Raw genomic sequence first — 6,000 nt, 5'->3', positions numbered from 1 at the left:
TTTAGCCCAAGATCAATCCAACAATTTTATCACATCAGATCTAGTAAAAATTGGTAAGCTAATAAAAGGAAATCTAATATTGGATTACATTTTAAAAGAATACCCCAAGGGGCCCGAGTCCACGCGACTAGGCCACCCAAGTTTTGGTCGTACCTACCAAAAAAGTACGACGGTACGTCAAACCCGTCGGAATTCCTGTAGGTCTATGTCACCGCCATTACGATAGTAGGCTGAAACATTGCTGTAATGGCAAGTTACTTCCATGTAGCCTTGACCGGGTCGGCCCAAACTTGGCTCATGAACCTCACCCCAGGGTCGATCTACTCCTTGGAAGAGCTTTGCACGCGGTTCACCGCCAGCTTCGCCAGTGCTTATCAGCAGCATTATGTGGAGGCCCACCTCCATGCAGTGAGGTAGGACCCAAGGAAACCCTCCGGGCCTTCATCTCCTGCTTCACCAAGGTACGAGGAATCACACCTCGTATCTCCGACACTGCCATTATCACTGCTTTCCGACATGGGGTATGTCATGATAAGATATTGGAAAAACGGGCGATGCACGATGTGGAAAGCGTCACCACGCTCTTCACCCTGGCCGACAAATGTGCTAGGACCATCGAGGACCGAGCATGGCACTTGGCACCACAAACTGGGGTTGCCATGACGGGCGGCTCGGGTGTCGCTGCTCAGGGCAGGGGCAAGAAAAAGAAGAAGAACCACGGTGGCGAGAAGCCGCTGTCCAGCGCTCCAGTCGCTGTAGCTGAGGATAGGGGCCAAGATACGCATGGCAAGCGCCCACGCTAGTAGGGTGTCGACAATGGGTCGTGCCTTGTTCATCCCACCAGCCACAATAGTGCATTGGAGTGCCGTAAGATCCAGAAGCTCACGAAGCGCATCAACGATCGGTGCAAGGAGGCCCCCAAGGATGTCTCATTGCCTCAATGCTGGACTGGCAAGGAGAAAGCTGACAGCGGCAACACGGCCGCAGGCGAGCGGGACTTCGGGTACTAGTCCCCCGAGCAAATCCCAAAGGATGTCCTCTCAGGAGACTCTGACTCTAGAGACGACGACCACCATAAGAAGATATACTTGATGTATGGTGGGAGCTGGGAGCTCGCCTCCTGGAGGGACGTGAAATCCCGGGGGTCTTGAAGGCGGCTCCCCATCAGCGGTGGCAGAGTACCACCATATCCTTCGGGGCATCCGACTGCCCCAATAACATGGCGGGGGCCGGCGTATTGCCACTCATCACTGTCCCCATCATCGCCAACGTGAGGCTGCATCACGTGCTGATCGACGGTGGGGTCGGCCTCAACATCATCAGCCACACAGCATTCAAGTAGCTCTAGATCCCAAGATCCAAATCAGGACCCTCTCTCCCATTCTCTAGAGTGGGCCCTCAACTGATGTATCCCCTAAGGAGCATTGCACTCCCGGTTACATTCTGGACCAAGGAAAACTTCTGCATCGAGAATGTCCAGTTCGACAGTGTGGAGGTTAACCTCCCGTTCAATGCCATCATTGGCAGGCCGACCCTGTACCTGTTCATGGACATTTCCCACTACGGGTACATGATCCTGAAGATGTCGTCCCCTGCTGGTGTCCTCATTATGCAAGGCGATCTGACCACTGCACTCGCAACCCTCGAGAAGCTGCATGCCCTGGCAACACAAGCCGCACGCCCAAACAACGAGGGAAGGGACCCCTCAACCTCCCGTACCAAGGCACCCGCAAAGACGCCTAAGGTACAATCGTCTGGGGTGAACAGCAGCCCTGTTAAGACCATCTAGGTCGGAATGGGCTCCTCCCAGACCACCTGCATTGTGGGGGATATGGGGGAGAAATAGGAAATCACGCTCGTCGCCTTCACCCGGGAAAATGTTGACATGTTCGCATGCGAACCGTCGTAGATGCCTGGGATCCCCAGGGAGGTGATCGAGCACCATTTGAAGATCCACCTTGACGCCAAACCAGTGAGTCAGAAACCTCAAAAGTAATCCATTAAGCGATAGGACTTCATCTGTGAGGAGGTCCGGAAGCTGCTTCATGATGGCTTCATCGAGGAGGTCCAACACCTAGTGTGGTTGGTGAATCCGATCATCATCCCTAAGGCTAACAGGAAGCTTTGGATGTGCATCGGCTACACCAACCTCAACAAGGCTAGTCCCAAGGACCCATATCCACTTCCACGAATAGATCAAATCATGGAGTCCACCTACAGGTGCGACCTCTTATCTTTCTTAGACGCTTACTCTGGTTTCCACCAAATCCAGATGTCTAGGCAGGATAGGAAGCATACCACTTTAGTAACAGTGGATGATCTTTATTGTTATGTTGTAATGCCTTAACGTCTGAAAAAATGCCTTGCCAACATTCGCCCGGGCCATGAGTAAGACCTTCGACGACATAATTAGGGACTAGGTATATGTATACATTGATGACATTGTAGTCAAGACTAAGAGAGGGTCGACCCTAGTGGAAGACTTAACCCTGGTCTTTAATAGACTATGCACAACGCACAAAGAAGCTAAACCCTGAGAATTGCGTCTTTGGTGTCTCTGCTAGGAAGTTGCTAGGATTACTGGTTTCGCACCGGGGCATCGAAGCAAACCTAGGGCAATCAAGGCAATGAAGCCTCCCACCCTCATCAAAGATTTCTAGAAGATGACGAGGTCACTTGCGACCCTCAACCGCTTCATCTCAAGGCTGGCGGAGAGGGCGCTACCCTTCTTCTAGATGTTGAGGAAGACCGGCCCATTTACTTGGACTGAAGAGGTGGAACAAGATTTCTAGGAGCTGAAGCATCATCTTACATCCATGCTCGTATTGGTGGCTCTAGAGCTAGGGGTGGTACTATACTTATACCTTGTGGCAGCCGTAGGGGTGGTTAGCATGGTGCTGGTCGCGAAATGCTAGGGCAACTTCCCTTGGAGGACACCGAGATCCCCCTAGGATACGGTGGTGGTCCATCCATCACAAAGTCGTTGAAAGATCAGGAATCTAGGGGACGGGGACCAGCTACAGGGGTCCGGACCATCTAGAAGCTGGTCAACTACGTCAGCGAAGTCCTCCACGAGGCAAAGGCCTAGTAACTCGAGACACACAATCTTATCTATGCTATACTTGTTGCGTCCAAGAAACTGCACCACTATTTTTAGGCACATAGGGTTGTGATGGTAACCTCTTTCCCATTGATGGCCATTCTCCACAACTCTAACGCCACGGGCAACATCGCCAAGTGGGTTGCGGAACTCGCTGAGTTCCCACTGGACTTCCAGCCCCGCCACGCTATCAAGAGCCAGGTTCTGGCTAACTTCATAGTGAAGTGGACCCCTTCCCCGAGCGCTCGTGGGGCCGTGATCATGATACGGGTCCTCCACAGGCGGAACCTAGGGCTCCAGTTTTCATCGAGCCCCACAATATACTCTTCTTCAACAGGTCCGCCCGCATGCAGGGTGGCGGTGCCGGAGTGGTCCTCATCGACCCAAACAGAGATCAAGTAAAGTACATGGTACACCTTGAGTTCAAGGCCACCAACAACATGGCGGAGTATGAAGCTCTGATCTTTGGCTTGTCCATGGCCCTATCCCTAGGGGTCCACCAACTCCTGGTGAAGGGGGACTCAACTGATCATCTAGCAGGTCCGAGGAGAATGTAGCTGCAACGAGCCTAGGCTCGCATCATACCTCCTCCACGTAAGGAGGCTAGGAAAGGATTTCGATGCTTTAGAACCGCAACATGTTCCTCGTGCTAATAACACTGCAGCATATGAACTCTCCATGAGGGCATCAACTTGGGCACCTATGCCTGAGGGCGTCTTCAAAAGACGGCTGCTGAGAAGTACCGCCCATTCTGTCAAAATGGGCAAAGGAGGCGAGACTAGCACCTCGAAGCTAGTGGTCCCGGTGGCGTTCCATCCTTGGAGCTCGCCAAGGATTGTGTGTGCTATCGAGGATCCCACCAACCTCCTAGTGCCACTTCTAGTTGCTCAGGACGGCCCTGATGCATGGATCTCTGAGATCCAGGACTACCTGAAAGAAAATATCATTCCTGAAGACCATGTGCCCGCTGAGCGCATAATGCGGTTGGCTAAACGCTATACCATGGTAGAGGGGGATCTCTATCTCTATGGCACCAATGACATTCTCATGCGCTGCATCACCCAGGAGGAGGGCCGTGAGTTGCTCGTGGAGATCCATGGAGGCGAGTGTGGAAGTCATTCTTCATCCCGCACACTGGTCGGTAAGGCCTTCCGGCATGGCTTTTACTGGCTGACCACCCTCTAGGATGCAATTGAGTTGGTAAAGTCCTGCAAAGCATGCAGTTCCATGCGAAGCAAATACACACATCGGCTCAGGCTCTACAAAGATTCCACCGTCTTGGCCATTCGCCATATCGGGGTGGATATCTGGGACCATTCCCCAGGGCTATTGGAGGGTACATGTTCCTCTTCGTTGCCATCGATAAATCACAAAGTGGCCGGAGGCTACCGCTGTGGTCAACATCACCCAAGATGCTGTCGTTGCCTTACTCAAATCGATTATCTGCAGATTTGGTGTCCCAAGTCGTATCGTTACAGACAACAGGACCTAATTTAGGAGTCGGCTCTTCCAAGAGTATTGCAAGGGCATCGACACTCAGCTCTGCTTTGTGTCTGTGGATCATCCTAGAAGCAACGGCCAAGTTGAGAGGGCAAATGCAGAAATCCTCAGGGGCTCAAGACACGCACCTATGACTTCCTAAAGAAGCATGGTGCAAATTGGGTCAATGAGCTTCTGTGCATACTGTGGGGAAACTGTACTACACCCACCCGAGCTACCGGGGAGACCCCGTTCTTTCAGGTCTACGAGGTTGAAGCCTGCCTTCCCCTAGAAATCATCATGGGCTCACCACGGGTCTAGGCTTTCGATGAATCCATGCAGGAACAATTAGACATGGACCTCATCGATGAGCGAAGATGACGAGCTGCAATCCAAAATGCATGGTACAACCAGGCGCTCAGGCGCTACTACTAATGGTTCGTGCATAGTAGGGAGCTCCGGGCTGGGGACCTAGTCCTAAGGCGAGTACCAAAGCGAGAAGGGCTCCATAAACGCTCCCCTAGCTGGGAAGGACACCTCAAGGTGACGAAAATATGCCGGCCTGACTGCGTCCACCTTGCCACAAAAGGAGTGCCCCTGCCTAATCCATGGAACCTAGAGCACCTCCATAAGTTATATCTATAAGGGCAAGGATGGGGGGTTGAGTTTTCATCCTTTGTAACTAGGTAGTGCATACGTGTGGACCAACCTGGCGAGGTCCGCCCTCGTAAGCCCAGTCCGTTGGTGTACATCACACATCCCATGTATATCAGAGTTATAAAGGAAATATTTACCCCCAGATGTGCCTTGTGATGATTTTTATTCTGCTTCAGCTTATAAGCAATATTTTTCTATCCCACCTGTAAGGTTCCCCACCCTTTCTAGTATGTTGAGTTCTGAATTGAGTAATCAGGCTTGCAGCTCAGTTTAGGACCCCTTTACTATTGAAGGGGGTCTGGCTACCAGGGGACTGGGCCAGGAGAATCGATGTTCGTTCCCTGGGGTGGTCCAAAGCAGTGTAGTCGCTTAGCCTTGTTCTGTACCCTAATCTTGCACACTCCACCACTCTGCAACAAGCACCCTAGTACCTGGGACTAAGATCCTAGAGGTCCGGACCTCTCTTTAGCCTAAGCCCAGTCTTGCAGATCCTGTTGCATGAATCAAAGGATCAGAGATACCAGATTGTGGACCCCATGGGTGCGCTACTAAACTTCAAAGTTGAAGCCATGTGCAGGTCTAGGTCCTGGTTCAATGGTAGGTAGTCTCAAACTATTGAGCCTAGCTCCTAGGGGGCCAGGGCATCAATTTTTTCCTTGGTTTGGTGGTAGCCAGCCTCGACCAGTCGAGACTACCTCCTAGGGGGGTAGTGTACTAGGCGAAAGTTGATGGTGCTACACACACCAACATAAGGGCAAATAATA

The sequence above is a fragment of the Zea mays genome, chromosome 9 (genome assembly GCF_902167145.1).
Source record: "Zea mays cultivar B73 chromosome 9, Zm-B73-REFERENCE-NAM-5.0, whole genome shotgun sequence".
Taxonomy (NCBI): domain Eukaryota; kingdom Viridiplantae; phylum Streptophyta; class Magnoliopsida; order Poales; family Poaceae; genus Zea; species Zea mays.
The sequence above is the reverse complement of the archived record's forward strand: the minus strand, read 5'-3'. Positions refer to the sequence as shown.